Below are 13241 nucleotides of genomic sequence, written 5' to 3'. Positions count from 1 at the left end.
GCAGCGTTAAGCTGCTCAGGCATCAAAATTATCCCTATCCATTATCCAATCTATCATTGGATATTATACCGGATGATTTTAAAACGGATAACATGCGAGTGAAAATTATACGGATAGAAAAATCGTGGATAGGGTTAATATCTATTATTTCCATATTTTACCCGGATAATAATTCCTGAGTACTCCGAACAGCTTGTGTTTAGAATAGGGATGTTTGATATCAAATATGTACCCATAAATATGGGTATTTTTGGAATCGGGGTGATGTCGAGAGTCTAGAAATTGATATCCGACGCCATTTTGAAATCCAATATGGCGGCCATTTTTTTAAAAGAAAAGTAGGAAATACGCTACAATATGGGTATTTTCGGAACGGGGATGAGAATGGATGCCGAAAACTGATGTCCGACGCAATTTTGGAATCCAATATGGCGGCCATTGGGTTCAGAAAAAGTGGTATACCCTACAATATGGGTATTTTCGAAACATTGACGATCGGTAGATTCCAAAAATCCTTGTCTGACATCATTTTGGAATTCAAGATGGCGGCCATCGGTTTCAGAAAAATTGGTAAATACCCTACAATATATGCGTTTAGATGCCGAAAATCAATGCCTGACGCCGTTTTTGAATCTAATATGGCAGCCATTGGTCTCAAACAGATTCAAACACCGTACAATATGGATATTTTCGGATAAGAGACGACGTGTAGAGGCTGAAAATCGATGTCCGATTGAAGTCCAAGATGGCGGCCATTGGTTTATAAAAACCTGTGAAATACCCTACAATATGGGTATTATCGGAACGGGGACGACACGTGCAGGCCGAAAATCTAAGTTCGACGTCATTTTGGAATGCAAGATGTTGGCCACTTGTTTTAGAAAAAGTGTAAAATATTATACGATATGGTCGCCATCCTGGATTCCAAATAGGCGAGTGAAATCAATTTTCAGCATCTACACGTCCTCCCCGTTGCAAAAATACCCATATTTAAGGGTATTTTCCACTTTTCTGATCACAATGGCAGCCATATTAGATTCCAAAATGGCGTCGTGACATCAATTTTCGGCATCTACCGGTCCTTCTCATTCTGAACATACCCATATTGATGGGTATTCGCCACTTTTATGAACCCAATGGCCACCATATTGGATTTTGGAATGGCATCGGACATCAATTTTCGGCATCTACACGTCGTCCCCTTTTCATACATCACCGATTTCTCGCAAATAAAAGCTCGATCTCGCACGGAGACAATACCTCTACCTGATTGTGGTGTATGCTTTCGAGGTTGAGATTTTATTTGCGAGAAATCGGTAAATATCAAAGCTCTCCAGATTTGTTAACACACAAACGAAGCTCACGATCATCAAAACAACAACAATCATTACTTGTTGTCTATGTCACACTCAGTCTTGACGTCTCATCATCTAGTCACTCAGTCGACACTCAGGTTGCGAATGTCAGATATGAACGTCACTCTTTCGAAGGATTGCAGATAGCTCAACAAGTCAGTCGGGGTTTGGTATGGTGACGCAGGGCTGGCAAATGTCATTTTCAATGAAAGATCTCACGCGATATTTACAGAGATACTTCTGTTACTGTCATTGGATGAGAAAATGATGATAGAGATTTTGTTCAAAATCTCATCGAATTTTTCGTCATGACAAACGTGACAGTGTTGTGATCATCGTAATTACTAGCTCATTTAATACTATTAAAGTTTCTTGTACCGAGGAAATCTTAATAATATATCCACTCTACCAATTACATACGGTAGTTTGCTTAAATTCATCTAAATTAGTTAGAAATGTAAATGTCAAAACCACATAAAAATTATCCTCATGAGTGCTTGATGATTGAAAAATGACAAGAAAGCTAATGATAGGTAGTTTCGTCTCGCGATAGTGAAAGAACCTGTTTTCTCATCGTCACATGACGGCCATGATATTTACCAGCTCTGGTATGGTGATTGTCAATGGTGAGATTCGTGTTATTACGCTTTGGTCTTTTCCTTTGGCTACACTCAACCGGTGGATGTAAGATTCGCTTACAATTATGTGGGATTCATCATCAGAGGATGTTAGTGGAGACCGCATGAACCGAGGATGCGATATACCTAGCTGCGGTCCAATGCAAGAAAATTGGAGACCGAAAAATGTAGAGTGTATCAGTGAGGTCAATTAGTTATGTCGAAAAAAACAGGAATCAGATTGCGGACTGGACTCGAACCACGAACGTTGCGATTAACAGACCTGTGCTTTCTCCACTGCTCTCTCCATGCTTCTGAATATGGATAGCCTAAAAGCAAACATGAAGCGCTCATTTTCTCGCATACTTGATTTCGTATGCTTTTTCTGCTGGAGAGATTCGAGGCAAGTGTGTGCGTCGTTCTACAATTTTCTACAATGTACGTCGTTCTACAAACTTACTGGTATAGTCCAAAGTGTAGATAGAACACGATATAAAAAAGACAAAAAACCATTACATCGCCTGCATGGTCAATTGCTAACATTCGTTGCGATGTTCATGAACAGAGGATGATAGGAAACGGAACTAACATTCATTGTAATAGATTTTTGGTTTGCGTGTACGTACGCTCTCGTGAAAATCGTGAGATTTTGCAACTTTAGGGATTAACGGTCGAAGGCGACGGAAGGTTGAATAAAGATGGTGTGTTTTGATAATCTAAATCAATAAAGCGCACTGTTTTGATTGGCATTTTTACCGATGATCCTGGGGATATCACATTGGCGATCCTGCCATGATATTGGTAATCTAAGTTTTCAAGACGTCATGCTGAATGTAAGTATCCCACATATTGATTTTGTTTTAGTCATGGAAAAGAGCGAGTTTGGATGAAAGGCATATAGAGTTTTTCGAACTTGAAAAAATATATTTTTGAGGCAAATTTTGTAGATTCATTACTATTTTTTTAAATTAAAAGCTAAGTTAAATTTTCGTAAATTTTGATTTCTTGGCGCCGTATTTTTGAACTAACGAAAATCTATACTGCGGTGGTCATCAAAAGACCTGATAATTTTGTAAATTTAATTGACCTTTTTGTAACATGCTAGCCTTATAAATCAATATCACAAATATCATAGCTTTCACTGTTATTGTTAAATTGAAAGATTTAGAGCTACTTGCGCTTTATAACTTAGGGACGTGAAATGTACTCTTAGTTATAACCTTCAAAATTAATTTGATAACATTATATTCAATATTTTAATTTTGTTGAGCCTCTTACCGAAATTGCTTTATGAAGAGCTTTTTGAGAGTGTTGATTTATTTACTTTTAATTCCGTTCTAATTGCTCTTTGAACAGATCCGCGTATTTCGTCTACTACTTACAGACTTCATCACTGCCAAGTACTCAACACCACTGCCAAGTATTCGTGAACCCATTCGCGTTGACGACAACTTTACAACACTTTACTCCTACACTGAATGAAAACATCCGCAATACTTCGATTGATTATTGCATTGCTCGTTTCCTTTATAGACTGTTTACACTTTTGCCAGTTCACTAGCTCAACAATCTCAACCAACTAGACCGAATTTCAGTTGTTCCTGAAATCTCATGATGGTAGATGCTGACGACCTGTTTACATTATGCTGGCTACTTTTAAGTACATTGCTAGTACACTGGTGCCAGCAAAAAAGCACAGATTTAAACAGCACATTAACCATATGCTTTATAATTTCGGATGATTGTCTTATGGTTGAATTCATCATCAGATGATGAACATCCATATGTCTGTCATCCAAATAAAGGATATTTTTTTGACAATTGAATTAGTGGATAAAAATTCAAGAATAGTATGACATGCAACAGCATTAAATTAGATTTGTTTCATTCCATATTAAATAGCCTAGAGGAAACTGTCTCCACCACGAAATAGACAATCTTCAGTTTCGACGCTTTACCATTGTTCGTACCACCTCTGATAGCGATGACTATGTTTCCACCTCGTTTGTCAGCTCAGATGAGCAAATGACGATCGATAGAATTATTTACACTAAAGAGCCTGAATTTATAAAGAGGCGACTTGTCAAAATTGGAACAATCGATTATCTGTCAAAGCCATAGGAAAACTTATTCCAATCGAGCAGCAGACCTGTCAAATGGATAAGTTGTCGCCTCTTTACCCAATTCAGTCTCTTTAATTTACACCATCGTTTTGGATGATTTGCGTCATGGGGCTGAACCAAGGGGTTGATCTGTGCGGAGTGTGCCAAAAACAAAATTGGGCACACCTGAACACAGTCATTGGCACTGTCTGGCACCCATGGTTACAAATTTTCTGATCTCTAAGTTACTGTCAACACTGAACTTTTTCTGCGCCTGCGCAGTATGCATGTGTCAAAATTTGTTATTAATGTTGCCACAACATAATATATTTTTTTTTTAACACAACCGTGAATCTTCACTAGGTCTCGCCATGGATTCTACTAAATATAATTCTCAGCGCACATGCTGATGCGTGTCCGAAAAACTAGCTACATTTCGCGAAGGACTGCGAACAATCATTCTGACCACCCAGCATGAAGAAATCAGGGCAATCGCTTGCATAGCAACACTCCGTTATCGAAATCCTTACTCCAGGTGACGGCAGTCGCGTCCACATTTCCTGCGGTATCGTGACTGGACCGAGGTTTCCGGCCACGGCTACACGAACTAGCTATGCAGCTCCCACGGTTGCGGCTGCTTCCAATGTTGCTGCTGCTGCTGGTCTGCCTCCTACAACATTCTTTTGACGAATTTTACAGGAGACTGATTATCAGAAGCATTGGAAGCAGCCACAGCCGTGGTAGCTGCATCGCTAATTCGTGTAGCCCTAGTTATTTAGGTTATGTCTTGACGGATATTTGACTGCGCCTTAAATTTAGCATTGATATTGTTTCAATGTTTTCTCTTCTCAATAAGTGGATGTTATAAAGATCGATCTTCCGCCGTGTAGTCTCGAATCAAACTGGAAAGCACATTACATGGGGGGTGGGGGGGGGGGGGTCTTCGTGTGTATGTGTGGTCTTCGATGGTGCTGACGATGACGATGATGATCGTTGATGGTGGGGTGAGAGCTGACGAACGAGTTACGTCGTTACTTTTACTTTCCATCTAAGGACATGGACTCCATCTTACATTGGTTCATCGTGTTCGGATTTGAGACAGCCGTCCGTCACATTTGGTTGCCAGGTGCTGGTTCCATGCCCATGCCCATGTTTTCGATGTTCTCGTTGCTCCAAGCACCGTTCATCGTCTTGGATGAGGAGAAGCAGAGCTTCATAATGAACGGAAATTGTGTCCCTTTGTGATCGATCGTGCTGTGGTTGCACGTCATGATGGCGTTCAATCCGAAGGAGGAACGTTCCGATTAAAGCGGAAAATCATACGCACTTGCGACGGGTGCCAGTCCTTGGTGGTAAATGCAATCAGCAGCAAATCCTCGAACATACCGGGTGGGGTATTGCAGAAGTGAAGAATCTTGGTCGGTGGCTGAATGCGATTTTTGCTGGCCTGGGTCAACGAAAGGAAGCGATTGTTCTTGCAGGCGCTGTAGTCCTTGAAGCAGATCGAATTGTCCGGCAGGGTGTAGCAGTTCTGCTTGGAAAATGCAATCTGAATTTGGCTACCATCATTTCCGATTGGAATGTTGTTCAAGTGCTGGATGCTGCGTTCGACTGCGATGGTGTCTCCAATCTGGACCATGGCGGTACCCTCTTTGGTATTCAGGAACTGACAACATTTCCGTACAGGCAGAACAGATTGAACAGCTTATTGGTGTTGGCTGTGTTGTTATCGAGTCCGTAGACCATCATCACTGCGCCCTGTTGCTGTGCCGGTTGAATGAAGTTAGCTGGTCCGTTTTGGGTCAGCGGTGCGTCCTTCATCAGTCCGATGTGTGTTCCGACCGGTGTTGATTTCCAGTTTTCCGATAAATGAAGCTCGAGCGGTGAAAAATTCGGTGCAAATCCGTTTCCTTCGCGGGCTCCCAGAAGGGCTGGTTAAGGACCATGGTTGACGGTCGTTGTACGGGGTAGCATCGTGTGGCAACGGGGCTTGTCCGTTCCAGGCATCCTTGGAGACGGCTGCTTCCAATGTGTAGTCCCAACAGGTCCCAACTTCTTCTTTCCTTTATTTAACGTCGGTCTCTGTTCCGCAAATTTAGTACCAATCACCGACGGACATCGATTGCCATCCATTGACGACAATTGAATGTGCAGGAAGGCAGCTTCCACACCTGCGTAGGATATCGCACCCATTCAAAAGACACTTGGGCTGCGACCAACGGCTGTACTTCCCTTCCGAAGGAAGACGTTACCAGAGATTTTTATGCCTCAGAAAAATCCTACCGACCTCGGCTGTAATATTGAATAACAAAACAATAGTAAGCTGGTTAAATACCGGGTTGCCCAACAAGGCATTATTCACAAGCAAACAAAAGTCAGTTCAATGACTTCTCGACACTACCGGCACAGCTGCGGCACACTGAGGCACACTGAGAAAAAAGTTGGCGCAAAATAAGTGTGTAGAGTGACCACCCCGTGGACTGAACCAATACCAAATGCATTTCAATTTAGGATGACAATCATCCAGAGAGCATTACGTATTTCACCGTTTCCATCCTGTAGAGATATCATTCGAAAAAACGATTTCGATGATTCGAATTGAATAGTCTAAGGTTTAATTCAAACAGAGGATGATGTTTTGGTACAGTTTATTTGGAGCTTATTTTGATTCTAAAAGCATCGTGGTTTATGTAATCTGGATCAACCTAAGATTTGCCGAATCATGGTTGTTTATTGCCGAGGTTTGCACAGCCGAGTGCTCTGCAAATAAACGATTGCTGATAATCTCGGTTTACATTAAAAATGGCAACTGGTGCGTTTTGCTGAAAATCCTGCGCTTTACCACTCCCTTTTTTTCATCGGGTTTGAAGATGACTTCTAAGTTTTGTCACCTTTCCATACGTACGTTGGGTTTAATAAAGAATAACACATTGTTTAGATATTGTTTAAAATCTAATACTGCCTATTGATTCTAAATTCGTTCTACGAGTGTCAATTCCGTCCTAACGACATTATAAACGTAGAAAAAGGGGATTCACTAGGAGCACTTCTTTTGTTTTGAGAACAATCAGCGAAAATATTCATACAATGCGATCTAATAGGATTTATGATGTAGCTAATTAACTAACGCATTATAACAAACCTGTTGTTGATTTGTGGACTTTGAAATCATTGATATTATTGATCATTTCGGATCGATAGAACGGAAATGAGCGATTACGACGAAATTGCGCTCTACCCTATGATCAAACTGAATTTTTGGCTTAAAATTTAACCAAGGTTTCAGCTAAATTTTATGAAAAAATTAATAAAATTAACTGAAGTATCCATATTTAGCTTGCATCAACAAAACAATTTTAGATTATTAAAATGAGCAGGTCACCAACTTCCAACACTCCAATAGTTCAAAGATGCTGAGTATTGAAACTTTGCGATGTGTAATTCCATTTCCAGCCGAAAATCATAAATAGATATGTATCAGGACTAGATGTGTATATCATTTATACTAACGAAATAATAAGGACCGAATCATTGAACAGAGAGGAGTTCAAAAAGATTGCATAACCGGGTGACAGCACATCTAAAAACGTACCATTGACCATCACCGTCAGACAGTCAGTCAGCATGCAAAAGCATTATCAAATGACCTTGACCTAGTTCCGAACCAGTTCCTTCTCGGGGTATGTTCTTACCACATCGCCATCCCATTTCTGGCTCCCACCGCTCTTAAGCCCACCCACTCTGGGCAACCTGTTTAGTCCGAGATGAGTCGCCATCGTAATTCAATCAACCGTTGCAACCAACCGCCTTTCAAAGCAAATAAAAACTCTTTGGAATGGGATCCGATTAAACGCTTCCATCGTGCCCCCCGGAGATGCGCCAGAGGGGAGGGCCTTAATACTTGCTAATTACCAGATTTTAATCCATCTTGAAACTAGTTTTTTTCCTCATTTATTCATTATTTCCGTCAAACAGTTACCACCACCGACTTCCAAACTCCGCTTTGGGGGGCTTCGAAAGCAGAGTACGCCTATTCCGTTAGCTCGATTGTAACTAAACGCTTTATATTGATAATCGCTTAGCACAGGTTTTCTTTGCTTGATCTTGAATCTAAATCGTTTTTGGCGTTTTTTTTCGTTTGCTTTTCAACCGGGATATGATTGAAATAATTACCAAACAAAGGCGCTTGTTTTTGACGTGGTTTGTTGCTGAAGTAGACCAGCCCCAGCTTGATTAAAACGGGCTTCTGCCGATTTTGGTTGTTGGTTTTGTCCCGCAGCGTGCATGGAAGTTTCGTTTTCGGACCTGTGAGAGTTTATTGGACTTAATAAAATGATTCATCATGTTGTATGAAATACTGAAAATGCTGATGGATTTGGTTTGAATGGATTCAATGTGATTTTTAAAAGTTAATTTTTGGTCCAGTACTAATCGACCAAGAAATTGGAACTCCGTTCATAGTGACAACTACTAGGTTTCAAAAACGAAGCTCTAGGCTTATGTGTAAATATTATAAGTTGAGTTTTGGAAGCGTTGGGAGAAATCTTCCATTATTGTAAATAAGAAGATAAAATATCTAAACTTTTCTGCAATCTGCTTCAAATATCACGAAGACTTCTTCTTTTAGCGGAACTGCCTGTGTCATCAAATAACAATGATTTGTGGCAAACCGCAGGAAAATCAGGTGAAAATGTTATACACTATAGGTCCAAGTGTGCTACCCTCAGGAACTCCAGCTTTAACAGGTAGTCGATCAGATTTTGAATTTTGAGAGTTTACCTACAGAGTCCTGTCAGTAAAAATAATTTAGAACTGTTTTCATAATAAAGAGTGGAAAATTAAACTTTTTCAATTCAGCAATCAAACCTTCATGCCAAACACTGTTGAATCTTTTTCTATGTTTAAAAGAGCAACGCCAGTTGAGCAGCCTCAACTCTTAAGAGTTGATGAGTAGTGGAATGCCCATGGCGAAATCCAAACTGCTCATCTGCAAAAATCGAGTTCGTATTGATGTGAAGCATCATTCTATTCAAAATTATCTTTTCAAAAAGTTTACGTATTGATGAGAGCACGCTTATTGGACGGTAGCTAGAAGCTTCAGCTGGATTTTTTCCAGCTTCTTTTGGAACTACTTTTGCATTTTCCTATTTATCAGGAAAGTATGCCAAGTGGAAACATCTGACAAGGGGCTCTCAGAGAGTATAGAAAATTCCATCATCACCTGGAGCATTCATATTTTGAAACTTTTTAGTTATAGATCCTACTTCGTCCAAATCAGTCCCCCAGGAATCATCAAAAATGTTTTCCCGAGAGAAAATATTCAGAAAATTCCGAGCAACCTGATTCTTAATAGGACTAGTAAGACCCAAACTGAAATTATGGGACCTCTCGAATTCCTTAGCAAGTTTCTGAGCTTTTTTCCAAATTTGTGATCAAAATTTTACCACCTTCTTTAAGCGCTGGAATGGGTTTTTAAGGTTTTTTCAAAAATTTTGTGCGATTCCAAAAGGGTTTGGAACTTGGGTCTAATTTTGAAGCATTGTTTTCAAAAGTTTTGTTCGTCAAGGCAGAAAATCGCTTTTTAATTTGTTTTTGCATACTCCCCCACATAACTTTCATGGCAGGATCGCGTGTTCTTTAATTTTGCCTCCTGTGGACATTTTTCAAACTGATCAAGAGCTGAAGATCATCGTCTTTTATAATTGAATCGAATTTAACCTCGCATTTCGGTACTGAGGCAGCTCTTGCTTCAACTATTGAAGTATTCAGAAATTCAAGAGCATAATTAACATCATCTTTGGTTTGCAAAGGAATATTTGGATCGAAGTTACATTGCATAAATGTTCGATATTGCTCCTAATCAGCTCAATGGTAATTGAAAGAAGAGCTGTTGGGATTAGTTTTAGCTTGTTTCTTTTGATTTGTGCCGTTTGTTGATTGGTTATCAATCATCAGATAAGTGACGCAGGTGATTCTTAGTTAAACCCAGTTAAACTGCAAGGTGCATGAAAGAGCTCGACAGCTGTTGGCTCGCTTGCAACTTTTTTTTTTAAATTAAGAATTTTCGAACTAAATTGATATCTAAAGTGTACCAAAAGTGCTTCTGATAACCTTTCAAACCTCCTTTTCCCGCTCCCCATCCATGAAACTGTAAATCTCCACAAACATCGAGACGACCACGAGTACTCGGTTCAATTCCTTTAACTTTAGATTTTAACTATAGATTTAAGACATTAATAACACAAAAGAAAATTTGGCTCTGTGAAGTTTATTCGATTGAGCCTGTAGAAATAAATAAATTAACAAAAAAAAAAGTGCTTCTGAACGTATTTCGCAGTTGGGTGTGGTGGAATTCACGGCTTATGTTCAGTGAAAATTCCGTATCACAAAATTGCCCTTTTTTGCCGTTTGACGACGACGGGTTTGCGAGAGAAAAATAAGCATCGGGAATGTGCACCCGGATATATCGATGAGTACGTTCCAGTGTGTTATAATGCAATTCTTCTTTACCCAACACCATCGACTGGAAATGCTCTCGCAACGTGGGGCTTTAGGTAGTGATGAAAACGTCGCTAGAACTATTCCACAGCCGCAGTTAGTTTATGAGCAAAAGAGGGACGCACATTTTTTGCCTGTAGACTTGGAGACATACTTCAAGTCTCCACGTACATCGTACGGGTTAGGCAAAAGATGTGCGTCTATCTTTAAAAACTGTCGCATTAATGGCCCTTCGCTCATTTTCAACTTCTATTCAATTTTCATACTGCCGTACTCTAACGGAACTATCCACCTACCCTCTTCTAAGATTTTTGATTCTAATGATAATAAGAACCACTCTAGAATTCATTGTCATAAAAATGAGGGCCTAACTATAAGGAACAACTTTGTACAAGAAACTTTAAGTCTAAAGTTTCAATTTCAGGCTCAAAACACATCATTCCACCTAAATCTGTATTCTGGACCACTGTGCACTGATGCCTATCGGAGCACAGTCATCGAGACAGAAAAACCAGATGGCCTGAAGATCTCGGAACATTTATTAAGCTCCTTGAGTTTCTCAGAACTTATGTAACGTTAATTGAACTTCCCTTAGGCTTTTTGGTCTTCTCTTGTGCTCTTTAGACTGCCCTGAGTTATTCTCCTTAAGTTCTTGGAACTGCCCTTAAATAAATGGAACTGTCCTTGAAATATTCAAACTTCCCTGAAAATCTTTGGACTTCTATAAAGTTTCCAAGATATTTTAGAAGTTTTCTAAAGTTTTAAGGAGTTCTCGGAAATTCTAGAAATTTTCATTTTTAATTCAAAAGTTTCTCGAAATTTTCCTGAAGTCCTAAATTTACCGAAACTATCCTTTCACCCAACAAGATCTTGGTGATTTCTCGGTTTCCATCAAAGTGAGTGTACACACATTCCTAACTATTCCTCCATTGACCTACATTCGAACGTGGTCGGCACTGGTAAAGACTGTACTCGAAAAATGTGAGACACACAAAAATGGGCGCCAAAAATTTATTCTAAGACGGATTTTCTTCAAACTTTGAAATTACAACATTATGGGTAAGTTTCTACTTCATTGCTTTTTCGGATCTCTGCTCCATAATCGGATGCCCGCATTTCTGGAGCAATGGTGAAGCCAACATCTTTTGGTACCTTTACCCACTGTTTCTTCAAAGCCAGCTCTTTCTCCAAAACCATAGGTGTTTTACGTAGTCTGATCTTCATGATGACCCAAAAATTCTCAATCGGGCGAAGTTCCGGCGAGTTCAGTGGGTTGACGTCTTTTGGTATAAAAACAAAATTGTTGTCTCTGTACCAGTCTAGCACCGGCCGCACGTAAATAGTGGCAGGATGCCAAATCCGGCCTAAACAGCGTTTCACCTCCGTGAGACTGCAGGAAGGGTAATAGGCGCTTCTGGAGGCACTCGTCCCGGTAGATTTGCCAAACTAAAGAGCCTAAATTTATAAAGAGGCGACATGTCAAAATTGGAACAAGCAAGTCTGTTAGAGTCATAGGAAAAGTCATTCCAATCGAGCAGAAGACCTGTCAAATATATAAGATGTCGTCTCTTTATAAATTCAGGCTCTTTATGCCAAACCAAGAACTTTTTGGTGAACTTTTCCACATGAACGGCCATCCGTGATGTGGCAACGTAAAACGGTAAAACTCTTGCCCCGGCAACTGCTTTGTATCCGGTTTGATGTAAGTCTCGTCGCCGCCGCACCTCGGTTTCGTCAGCTGGGTGGCATGCCGCCAGAGAGACGAACCAGCCCAAGGCTGAAAGTCTCTTTAATAAAGGAAAAAAAAAGGCATGCCGCCATGTTATTGAAACCAACATTTGAAACGTCACAATTCCAGTGTGAACTGCAAAAATGGCGTGACTGAATTGTCTTATTTTTATCAAATGAAATTATTTTCCCTTTTATGCCATATAAATGGTTGACTTCGTGGTAGAAAATCAGAAAATAATATTTTATGAGACCTAAGTTTATTTTTCACAGAATGTAAGCAAAAATATTAAGAATATCCATAATATCAGTCACGCCTTTTTTTAAATTCTGGATTGAATCTTCTATTTGTTTACAAATTATGAGCTGTCAGTGGGGCCCACAATTTGCGGGCCCGCAGCGATGTTAGCTCCTTTCAAGGTAAGGCAAACAAGATAGGGATGCCACCTAGCTGGGTTTCGTTAGCCACTCCCGGTACATCTTCCTGGCGCGAGTTTTGGCCACCGTGTTTTGTCTGTCGTTCCGGTAAGGTGCCTGTCAAACCTTGTAGACATGGATGCCAGTACGTTTAATCGTTTTTGGACAAACCAGATCGAAACATCCACCTTCTTCGCCACATCGCGGATCGAACGATTCGGCGAACGCTTGAACAGACTCAACACCTTCCTGGTCAGCTGTCTTCGGTATTCTGCCATAGCCTGCCCACCGTTCGGTCGTCTGGGTCTCCGTGAATGACTTCACAACCCGGGAAAGCATCGAATGATGGATTCCCAGGTGTTTCCCGATCCATCTGTAGGATGCAGTCGGATTTTCCACGACGATTTTTTGGCGGATCTGCTCTTGCTCCGATGCCATCTCGATAACCACTTGACAGATTGTGATGAAATTCTGCGAGCGTAAACAACTGTTAACTAGTACACTCTTAGCTAGTTTCAGTTGAA

At 40.3% G+C, this 13241-nt stretch overlaps 1 protein-coding gene and 1 pseudogene across 1 annotated transcript in view; one reads left to right on the top strand and one right to left on the bottom strand.

Annotated features, from left to right (window-relative positions):
* LOC135704632 (agrin) overlaps positions 1-13241 on the top strand; it is a 245772-nt gene that overhangs the window by 66479 nt on the left and 166052 nt on the right. The gene's annotated exons all lie outside the window — the stretch shown is intronic.
* On the bottom strand, positions 5184-5907 carry LOC135704594 (heterogeneous nuclear ribonucleoprotein L-like; annotated as a pseudogene).

The sequence above is a fragment of the Ochlerotatus camptorhynchus genome, unplaced genomic scaffold (genome assembly GCF_037179485.1).
Source record: "Ochlerotatus camptorhynchus isolate MF236.1 unplaced genomic scaffold, CSIRO-AGI_Acam_v1.1 ptg000244l, whole genome shotgun sequence".
Classification (NCBI taxonomy): Eukaryota; Metazoa; Arthropoda; class Insecta; order Diptera; family Culicidae; genus Ochlerotatus; species Ochlerotatus camptorhynchus.
Note: the sequence above shows the minus strand (reverse complement) of the source record. Positions and strands in the feature narration are given on the sequence as shown.